Source organism: Cyanistes caeruleus, chromosome 4 (genome assembly GCF_971803275.1).
Source record: "Cyanistes caeruleus chromosome 4, bCyaCae1.hap1.1, whole genome shotgun sequence".
Taxonomy (NCBI): domain Eukaryota; kingdom Metazoa; phylum Chordata; class Aves; order Passeriformes; family Paridae; genus Cyanistes; species Cyanistes caeruleus.
The window spans coordinates 54,345,093-54,356,928 of record NC_141704.1 but is presented as its reverse complement, the minus strand read 5'-3'; the positions used below and the strand labels follow the sequence as shown (position 1 = coordinate 54,356,928).

General features: G+C 40.0%; 1 long non-coding RNA gene across 1 annotated transcript; it reads left to right on the top strand.

The window, feature by feature from the left end:
* Positions 1–6,227: 6,227 nt before the first annotated feature.
* On the top strand, positions 6,228–7,676 carry LOC111937142 (uncharacterized). The gene is made up of 2 exons (XR_002868451.1): positions 6,228–6,416; positions 7,446–7,676. It is a non-coding gene; the product is annotated as an uncharacterized LOC111937142 (long non-coding RNA).
* The last annotated feature ends 4,160 nt before the right edge of the window (positions 7,677–11,836 follow it).

Sequence of the window (11,836 nt, the reverse complement as noted above, 5' to 3'; positions counted from 1 at the left end):
TAAAATTGCTAAAGTACATAAAGGTCACTTATTATATGGTGAGTTACTTACCTTGTCTCTGACCTGCTCATTTTGCTCTCCCTGTAAGAAAAGAACATTCCTGTTCTGCTTTGTGTGCTATGAAATCACAAGGAGTGTCCTGTGTACTGTAGAAACACTGCTGCCATATCTGATCCCATCTTGGGAACATTGTCCAGGTGGCCCCTCTGGACTGCACGTTTTGTAATGTTTTACAGAGTAAGAGATCTTTCAAAGCGATTTACAAAATGCTACATGAAATTGCTAAATGAGCTGGCAACTTTAGAAGTTTCATCAATGTACTAGAAATCCTCTGCTAATGGTGGTTATTTTAAGACTAACAACCCATTTCAAAAGTTCGCTGTAGTCCTTGAATGGCAGTGAGAGTTCAGATACGGCAAAAGAGTTGCAACACCATAAGCTGTTGTCTCAACAATACTTTCCCCCAGAAATTTGTGGGGTTTAATATCGGATTTGCATCGCTGGTATATTTTTGCTTTTACTAAGAGCTTACAGTATTAAAATTGAGAATATTGTTCATGGCATAGGTTTCTTTAAATGGGGGAAAACCCCAAATGCTCAGTTTGTCTTTTTTTTATGGAGTTTCTTGGGACTTACGTGGGTTGACTTTGGCTGGATGCCAGCTGCCCACCAAGCTGTTCTATGTCTCCCATCTGGACAGGAGAGAGAAAACCAGATGGAAAACAACTCACAGGTTGAGATAAGGCAGTTTACTAAAGCAAAAGCAAAAGCTTGCATGTCACACAAGCAAAGAGAAATAAAAAGAAGGGTTAATTCTCTGCTTCATATTGGCAGTGACATTCAGCCACTTCCCAGGAAGCAGCGCTTCAGCATGTGGTTGCTCCAAAAGGCAAATACTGTAAATAACAAATTACCCCCCTTCCTCTTCCTTCCCTTAGGTTTTATATGTGAGCTGATACCATATGGTATGGAATATCCCTTTGGACTACTTGGGTCAGCTGTCCTGGTTGTGTCCCCTCCTGGGATCTTGCCCACCCCTGGCCAGGAGTTTGGGGAGACTGCGCTGATGCTGTGCCAGTGCTGCTCAGCTGCAGCCAAAGCACCTGTGTGCTTTCAGCACCTTTCCAGCTACCTGTGCACAGCACAGCACCATGAGGGCTGCTCTGGGGAAATGAACTTTGTCTCAGTCCTAGGTTATAGCAGAAACACTCTAACTCTACAAGCCTCTCCCAGGTTTTCAAATTTCACTTCAGAGTGTGTTTCAGATCAATGGGCCCAGGGTGGATATATTAGTTTAAAATGAATTAGCATTATAGTTGGCTGTTGCTGCCGACAGGAAGAAATGTCTGGTCCTTTGCTTCAGTTATACACTAACCCTGAATTATTACAAGTAAGGAGAAATGGCATGTTGAGAATCAACAAACCCATCTGAATTAGATGCTACGTGTGCAGTGTGATTTCAGTGTTTCCTAATCATAAAGTGCAACCTTGCACACACACAATTTTAGTTCACTAAGCTTTATGGGCACTTCTGCTATACATTACTCCTGGAACTTTTGTGAGAGGTTGCAGCTGCACAGTAATGGGTACCACAAAAGACCCATCTCCATCCTGAGCAACCCAGGAGACACTGTGAGCAGCAGAATGAATTCTTTAAGCACCCAGGCAGAACCAGACAAATTCCACATCCAGCCCTGGGAAAAGGCATTAGAGGTGAATGATTTGGTTCCTCTCCATGAATTCCACAAACAGGAACTGTCTTGTTGTGTTGTAAGGCTGGAGCAGAAGCAGCAGCTGCACTCTGAGGCCTTGTGAGATGCTCAGGGAAATGGGAGGCAGGAGTGGGCTTTGGCATTGGCACTGGCAGACGTGCTCCTCTGTGGGGCATCTCTGCACCAATGCAGCACCAATTGCAGGTGCTGTCCCCCCTCGTTGCATTCTCAATGCCAGGCACAGCTCAAAGCTGCAAAGAAAGCCAAGTTGTGTGCTGGAAGTCATGAATTGCCAGCACCAAGGCAGGAGGGGAGAGAAACAGAGAAAGGGAGCAGGACAGATTATATGCTCATTAATTACTTCAAAATTATCTTAGATTGGGACAAAAAAAAATACTATCCTTTGTTCATTTATGAGGCAATTTTCTGACTTACTAACATGAGCTAATTTAAATTTCTTCAGCCCCAAGTGGATCTCTGTAAATGCTTTAGAATTTTATTCCCACTTAGGAAAAAAATAAAAAAAAATTAAAAATCACTGCTCTATTTTCTCCTTTACCAGTTAATTTCTCCATTACCAGTGTAATGGATTTCTAATTTACCAGACCATTTACTGCTACCAAGATATGAGTTTCAGACAAAATGTTTTCCACAAAGAAAACAGTTAGAATAAAGCATCTAAACAGACGTTTTCCAGGAAACATATCTCTTGGCATTGTTAAATATTATGGGGCACATTGCAAAAAATTATCACTGTTTAAATACCTGCCTTTCCTGTAAAGGATTGACATTTCTGAGCACACAAAAGCAATTTAGAAGGTTTTTTCATAGCCATTCAGAAAGGTTAAACAGTATAGATGCTTATGGAATGTGTGTACATTTCTGTATAAAATAGAAATTAGAAAAAAGAAATTTAGTTATTTTGCATATAACTAAAGCAGCAGTGCTCCCTGTAAACAGCAGATGGTGCTGCTGGATCACGCTGCAGAAGTGAAACTAAAGACATGCATTTTATTTTTATTCTGTTGTTGATTAAACATATGCAAACAGATTAACAATGCGGGGTTTGGGACTTTTTTCCCCCTTATTTCAGATGTATCTTTAAATCTCAAATGTATCTTTGATACGGAAGGGTAGAGTATGAACAAAACAGTGTGACATTCTCTTCAATCTTACAGAAATAAAGCTTCAGATAAAATGAAACTCATTTATATTCTGAACATAAAACATTAAACTCGAGAGCCTTCTGCTCAAATGAATGGCAGAAAGAAATGTATTCACTGTCCTTACGTGGAGCATGATTGCATTCCTCATTTGTTGAAGTGGGTCAGTGATTACTGTTTGAATCCCGTCAACAGTTTAGCGTTGCTTATTTGCATATTAATCGGGATAATAGAGTGAGTGTTTAATCACACCCTTCATCAGGGGTGTCTGGTTTGCTGCTCAAGCGCTGCAGCCATGCTTTTGAGAAGGGGAAGATATGTGCACAACATCTTCTGTGTGGCATAACACCCTTTGAATTTTGCTGAGAATATACAACCTGAGACAATCAGAATAGGTGAGTGTTGGTTGTACACACACACGAAAGTTTCTTCTTCCTTTTTTCAGTGTTACTTTCAAAATGTTACAGATATTTGGGCATTACAGTAAAGGTTAGAAGTGCATATGTGATTTTCTGGATGAAAGGAACAGGGCAGCAGCAGTGGCACTGCAAAACCAGATAGTGAAGGGATATGTATCAAGGCAACCCCTGGCTTCAGAGGCATAAATAATCCTCAAGGATGATTGTTGTTTCTCTGAGTCCTCAGTAAGTGGTGGTCAGTCCCTCCACCACAGCCTCCTGAAAGAAGTCATCTCACCTGACTCTGTATGTCTCTACCATGAGGTGCACCACAGTTAAATTCTGTTTGATATGAAGAAGAAGAAATTAACTAAGTAAATGTCTGTTCATCTACTGAATATAGCTGGGGGATATTCTAGACATATATTTATATATATATATATATATATATATATATATATACACATATATATAATAAATACCCAAGTATATAGTATATATTATAAATACCTAAGTTCCCTAATACAAATCTCCCCTGTTTCCAAATGTCTTTCCAAATCACTTTTGCTTCTCAGACAGGGACTAGTTAGAAAGACTGAAGTCTAACACGAAGGAATTGAGCACAACAATCCTTCAAAATTGTGCCTCAGGTTTCCTGTACAGCCAGTGACAAGATGAAGATCTTTGAAAATTCTAGAAGGGATTTTGCTCAGATATTTCATTTGTATAGATACAATCCTTTCTTTTCCTTAAGATTTTGAAAAACACCTCTATCTCTGTAAGAAATTTGAAAGAAACTAAGAAAACTGATTCACCAGGTGCCTGCCTTAGCCAAAGTACCTCGAAAGCACAAGTCTTGTTGCTGCAAAGCATCCTCACAAGGTGCACTTCAGCTGTAAGAGCTCTGTGCCCCTCTATTAATAGTACAAACTGGTTGCAGTCAGACACATTTGACCTCTGGCAGCCCCTCGGGCCTGAAAACAAACTTGTTGCTGCTATAGCTCCTCTCTGGAGTGGCAGCAAACACCACAAGGGGTCCTTTTCAGCCATGTCTGCTTGGGTAAGCACATTATAGATCACAAATACCGGCAGTCTGACCTTCGTTCCGAGTCAGTAGACTATGAAGCCACTAGGCTTTAGGAGCTCTCAGTGACAAGAATAGCTACTGTTTGGAGATAATAAAGACATGAGAGGGATAGTTTCACAGCAAGCAATATATATAAAGCCCTTTAGATCCTATGCTTAGCAGAAGCTGTTATTAATCTTACATCAAGTTTCTTTATTCGGTGTTTTATGTGGTGAGAAAACCTGTACCGTGTAAAGCTGGCTCTAGCTGGAGGGTAGTTACAGACTGTCCTTTCTTTTTGGCTGGACCAGAGTTAATTTTCCTCTCAGTAGCTGGTATAGTGCCATGGCTTTTTGGATTCATCATGAGAATAATGTTGATAACTCAGTGATGTTTTAATTGTTGTGAAGCAGTGCTTACCCTGAGTCAAGGAGTTTCCAGTTTCCCATGCTCTGCTAGGGAGGAGCTGCACAAGAAGCTGGGAGGGGGCACGGCCAGGACAGCTGACCCAAAGTGGCCAAAGGGATATGCCATGCCATAGAACATCATGTCCAGTTTATAAATTGGGAGAAGGTGGCCAGGAGCTGCAGATCAGTGCTCAGTGATGGCCTGGGTATCAGCCAGCAGGTGGTGAGCAGTTGGGTTGCACATCACTTACCTTTCTAGGGGTTTATTTCCCTCTCTCTTATTTTTTTTTTTTTAATTTCCATTTTTATACAATTACTACTAATTTTATATTATATTTTATTTAAAATATTAAACTGTTCTTATCTCAACCCACATGTTTTGCCTTTTCTTTATTCCCAGTTATCTCTCCCATTCTGCAGGGAGCCGAGGGAGTGAGCAGCTTCATGGTACTTAGCTGCTGGCTGGGGTTAAGCCATGGCTTGGAGTGACAGCCCCATATTGCCTCAGTGCCCACTGACAGACTATGAATACTCTCACAGCACTGAATTAACCTCCCCAGGGCTGGCTCCAGCAGACTGACAGGCTGTTTGCAGGAAATGGTGAATGTTCTGCTGCTGCCAGATAAGGACGATACAACAGCAGACTCTTTCCAAGCCAGAGTCCCAACCAACATCTGTGGAAAGGCATGCACACCTCACCAGCAGCACAGCAGCCCCTCTCTGAGGTTCAGTTATCTGTCTAGTCCCTTAAGAAGTGGGGGGACTCTCTCCCAATGAGCTCAGTTTCCCACCTGGTACAGAAACACTGCGTTTTCCCACTGTGAGGAAAGCACATATTCAAGGTTTGGCTGGCTCAGAGGACATCTGCTTTGACCTGAATCACAGCTCAGATCTCCAGCAGGGACTTGACAAAGAAGGAAAACCTGGACTAATGCTGGCTTATATTCTTTTATTTCCTCCTCCTTACTGTAGTGAAAGAGGAACAAATAATCTGAGGCTCTGAGACTTACTGGGGTAGGAAATCCTGCAAGGGAAAAAAACCCTCAGATGATGAGCACAAAACTATGTTTTATTTATGACCATTAATTAGAAGAAATTTAAAAAAATCCTAATTTGATTTTTACTTTAAAATATATTAGACACTGACACATATCTGAGACTTGCTACAGAAACATGAGCTCAGCCACAGCTTCATCATCTTAGGTGACTAATTTCACAGCTATTAAACATATAAATCACCATAATGATATCACAGTCATAAATCCAAATGAAATTTTATTTTACATCTTTCACATTAAAACCATAAATTTGTTTCTTCAAGTATCCAGTTTGTGAGATTTCAATAAATTTTATTCTGTATTTTTACGTATGAAATAAATTTACAGATTTATCAATGGGGTTTGGTGTGTACTGAAGGATTGCAGACATTCTTTGTTTACTTGTTTTTGTTCACCTTTTACACTGATCTCATTTCAGGACTTCAAAAATACAACATCCTATTGCAAAATCGCTCATCAGGCTGCCAGGAGCCTGCTGCTTGCAGCAAGCATCGCTTACAGCCTACATCTCTTTGTCTTGCCACAAGCTCACACGTTAAACTTGTGGGGTGTAGATATGTCCCTGGTTTACTGCACTGAAATCCTCAGCTTCCTTTGACTGCACCCTGGCTGGTAAGAACAATTATCTTCCACCAGCTAATGTAAATATGTTAGATGTTGCCTTTTCAATGGGTAGAATAGCTTTTTAACCTACTTGATTCAAAATTAACTCTCCATTATGTCTGAAAAGACTTTGCTTATAATAATCTGTCAGAGTGGGGGGTCTGCAGCTCCGGCTCCCTCACTATTGATAGCAGATAGTATATTGAAATGGAAGAAAAAAAGCAAAGAATACAATACTAAAACACAGCTATGGATCTTGTCTAATAATTTGATCTGTTTCTTTGATAAATACAGATATGAAAAATTTGCCATCAACAGCTGTGTAGATAATACAATAGTGGAAATCATTGATCTAATCCCCGTCATAAGAGACAGAAAAGATGGAAAACTTGTGGGAGTCACTGTCACAACTGCCTGTTGAAAACACCTGCAGGTTTTTTACATTTTGTAGTTACCACAGGAAAAAAATAATCTGACTGTTAAAGAAATGTTGTAAGTTTCTCAAATAATTTTTTTAGTTAGAAGTGAAAGGTTTTATTTGGGTTTTAAATAAGAACAACAATAATCAAGAACAACAACAATAATCAAGAACAACTAAAATTATAAGCTTTTAACCTAAGTTTAATTGGAGGTGAAATGATGCTGTGAGAGTCATGCATTGATGTGAACACAATGCTGAAACGATGGTAATTGATACAGAGGCAGACAGCTTTTGCTCTGTTACACACGCACACGTGCACACCCCAAAAACTCTCAAGATACTGTACTTGCTTTAAAAAGCAAAAAGATATTTTGATGATGTTGCCAAAACAAGTCTACACACACTACGACTTTCTCCCTCTAAGCACAAAAACCAACACATTCTTGATTCTCAACATTTATTGTAAAAATGCATTTTATTGTTTATATTATGATTTTTTAACAATAGAACATGAAGCAGTAGTGAAATGTTATATGACAGAGTAATATGTCTTGCCTTTTTATTCAGGACAGTCTCTAAAACTGCAGTATTTGACATGAGTATTTTACATTTGACAGGATCAATAACCTTCCAGGAAATACCCCTTACTGCTTTGTAATGGGAAAATTGATGGATTTTGAAACAGAAACAAGTTATCTTCCTGAAAAGCTGTAACTGTGAATGAACAATTTTAAATGAATGCTGACACCTGCACAACAACCATGTTTCTGCAGTTCTCCAGAGAAAATGCAGGAGCAAATAACATTTCAGAGCTGCAGGGACATTAAAAACATTAAGTGTTCATTTTGATTTTCTTCCCAAAAGATTTATGATTTTCAAGGGATATGAGTAACATAAACAAAAGTAGAGTCATTAATTTTAAAAATTTAAATCAACCCTGATATCCTTTGTTCTCCACACAGACCATTTCCTGTCCTTTACAACAAAAGTCCATTTTTCTTATGAAAGAAATTCCCTGAGCCAGCCTCAGGCAGTCAGCCCTGTGCAAGATCCCACAAACAATGTGAAAACTCAGCAGAGACCTAGTCAGATGTGAGACACTTATCACTGTAGTTCCAAATACATGGCCCTCTAACATGGAATTTATGGAAAACAAAGATTACAAATTTCCACTGCACTTTCTCCCAGCCCCCTTTCTCAGGGCAAGATGTAGGTAATTCCAAACAGAAAGCTTTTCATATTGCTGCACTTTCCTCAAGTATTTCTATTCTTAAGAGGAAGTTAAAGACTAAAGGTAGCATTTTAAAGGTATGTAGGTGTTACACATCAGGCTGCCTTTACAAATCATGCCACTGATCTTTTTTATTCCCTGCAGATCCAAGACGCTTGGCCAGAGGCAGGAAGTGGTGTGCCAAGGCTGGCAGTCTGTGCCAGTGGCCTGGAGGCACAACACACACCCCAGGCACACCTCCTGCTCACAGCCTCAAAGGGACAGCAGCAGCTGCTAAGATGAGGTGACACAATTTATACAGACTCAGGTCTGGGAGGATGCTAGAAATGCTAAAAGAGAGAGCTGATTCCATTGTCCCATTGCCACCTGACATGGTGTAATAACAAAGCACTCAAGCACTATACTATATGAAATTTATGCAGACCTGAAATAACAAAAGGCCTGGCCTCAACATACTCAGTGCTTCCTCTGGGAAATGCTACTCCTTCTTCTCCCTCAAATATATCAGAGTCTCACAAAATGAAATTCACAGTGAAGTCAGGATGCCCCAGAGCTGCCTCCCAGCCAGCTGTGATTTCTTCTTGTTGCAAAGGGCTTCGGAGCAACCCCAATAAAGGACAAATATTTGAGTCTAGTGTCACATCTGATGTCGGAAAAAAGGTCACTGTAAGGTAGCTCCCAAAGGAAGAAATGCAAACCTTCCCGTCCAGAGTGAAAACATTTGAGTCATTTGAAACATGAAACTATTTGAAACCTGCCACAAATACCATAAGCAAAATGCAGCTCTCTAAGAACAGGAATCCTGGCAAAGATGACCCACATGCCTTGTACCATTTGCAAACTCCATTATTCCTTTATTGCCAACTGCTTACTTTTAGAGCAGCTTCACCAAACCACACGTACAACATGCCTTTGGCATTGCACTTCATCTTTATTCAAAACTCCTAAGTGGTCAATATTTTTCTTCTAAATGAAATCCTTAGTAATAAATATTCAGATTATTTAATTCAATGAATATTGTGTTTCTGTTTTAAAATTTGGTGGGAAGGGAATCAATGCTCTTAAAACTGATGAAAAGCTTTGTAACTGGAAACACTGGTTTTAGATTTGAGCCAAAACATAAATCTAACATGAAAAATGTAAGAGAAGAGGAACTAACTTGTGATCCTGAAGGGACTATGAAACATGCTATAAAAATATTTTTAAAGAGTTTGAGAGAATGAGTGCCAAATTAACACAAAATGTCAAACTTTGACCCACATTCCCTCTCCCATGACCCATTTCAACTGCCATATAACTGCCCACTGGCTAAATTTCCATTGCTGTTTTGAAGGGAACGTGGCTCAGGAGTGATGGACCCTGCAAACACACCCAGTTCTGAATATAATAGAAGAATCAACTAAAAAGTAAAAGAAAGATGATTTCACCACCCCTATTGCATAGATCTAGAGCCAGACAGGGACATGAACGGCCTTGGGAAAGCTGAGAAAAGACTCTACATCTTCCAAGCTATAGATCTAATTAAGTATTCATGCACAAATTACAAAATCCCAGAAATATGGATTCCAGCAGGGCTCTGGAGGTCACTTACTGTGTTTCCCTCTCACAGCAGCCCTTCCCCTCCAGCACTGAAGCCCTGATGCAATGGGATTCTCCAAGCTCTCTGCCAGGAGCAGGGAGAGGACAAGGGTCCTGCTACTGGCATGGCCCACAGCACACTCTGAAACACTCTTTTTTCAACCAATAAACACTGCCTGAAACAAAAGGCAGGTGTTCCCAGTTATAATTTCTGAATATAATATTGGCTCAAAGATATGCTTGTGTTCACACAAGAATCTGTAGACCAGGCAGACATTTTATGGTGGAAGCCTTTTCAATTACTTTTGTACTGAGAGGAGGGGAAGGAGAAGGTGTAGCTTTTCCCTTGGTTTTGCTACTGGTGAAAATTTGTCATCAAAGGAAAAAAAGAAAGCTGGAACAAGAATGACAATGATTCCTATCCATGTCCCAACTGTACTCTGTGGCTGCAAAAATGCCATTTTGATTTTAAGATTGCATGCAGAGCTCTGCTTCTGCTGAATGGGAAGTGAATCATCATGATGCAAAACATCAGAATTAATGGAGAAAATTCACTGTACTTTACCTTCTCCAGTTAGGGGGAAATGCAAAAAGAAAATGTACTTTATTCTTTCACAAATCTTCTCAGAATTAGAGCAAATACTTTAGTGTTAACAATCTATTTTTGCTGACAACAATATTGCTGACAACAATTCCTTTATCATCCTTCCCATTGCCATATTTAGCAAGAAATAGTAGGTGAAAGGCTGGAAAACAAGGGGGCAGCAGAGCCTCTTTCAGGCTTTGAAGTTACAATGGCATTGGAGACATCCCAGCATGATTAAGGGAAATCCAGGAACATCCACTTGAATCAGTGGCAGTGGAACAGCATAATCCTTCCACACTAAGCCCTGCTTTGTTTTCAGATTGTGCTGCGGATCCTAATGAGAAATATCAATGGGAGAGTAGAAAGGGGCCTGGATATCAGTTTATATTCTTTGGAATAGACAGGGTCATTCCTACTTCTGATAGCATCCCCCAGGGCTGCCAGCTACCTCTAAACTCTGCTTTTATTGGCCAATATCTGAAATCAGTCTCTGAAGTCAATCACCAAAATCATTACCAATCATTTATATCTGTATATTCATATACATATTTCTGTAGAGGTTTAAGTTTTTTTCCTTATAGGTAAAGACACCAAGAAATATAAAATCAGAAAAGCCAACCTGTGAGTACCATTTTACGGGTTTAATTATGGATTTTGACATACTCCTGTGATCCGAGGCAGTCTCAGCATATTCTGATTAAAAGTGTGAAAACATGTTCCCAGGGAAGAAAAAAGTGTCAGATTCTTTCCCCAGGGAAGTTGAACTAATTGGCACACTGTTTGCCTGGGAATGACTGAAATGTAACAGAGAACTTAAATGATAAAGAAACATCTTGTCATTGATAAATCCTCTTATTTTCCATATGCCACTCCAGTTATTTCACTGGGTCACACAACTATTAAAAGCTTCGAACACTTGATTCTAAAGGAAACCTCTGCTTTTAGCAGCATGGCTATTACAATATGCAAACTGTCTCATTTGACAGCCTGAGCTGCCCTTACACAGTCTGGTAGGCTGCAGACAGACACTATTTTCCACACAAAGAGCCTTTCTGCTTGAGCAGCTCCCATCAGACATCACTACCAGCAGCACACCATGATATCCAAGTGAGCAGCTGCCAAGCTCATCAACACAGCATGGTAATACTCAGGCATGAGGAGCAGAGAGGAGCTTACAACCTCCAGCAGGCTAAGGGATCTGTACCAGGTTGATGTGCCTAGGGTTTAGCTTTTGACAATTTGCAGGCCCCTGGGAGATGGTGTTTCAGTGGTGTTTCAATTATATGCTCTCTTTTGGTTGAATTTTCACTAAGAACGAAGTGCCTTGCAGATATCTTGGGGCCTTCTGTAAAATTTAATTTATTTTCCAGTGTTTTCCTCTATTCTTTGCCATTGCCATTTAAGTGTAAATAAAGTTTATACCATGAGGAAGGGTACCTAGGAAGTAGTGCCCTGTTATTTTCTCCACCATCTCAAAATGCTTTCCAGGATCAATTTGGAGTTGCTGACTTGCTGGGACTTACAACTACTGCATTTTCAACTAATCTTCTTACTTGGCTTCCCCAGCTGTCGTCATACTGAATGGGATTTAATTTTTGCAGCAACTTGCTTAT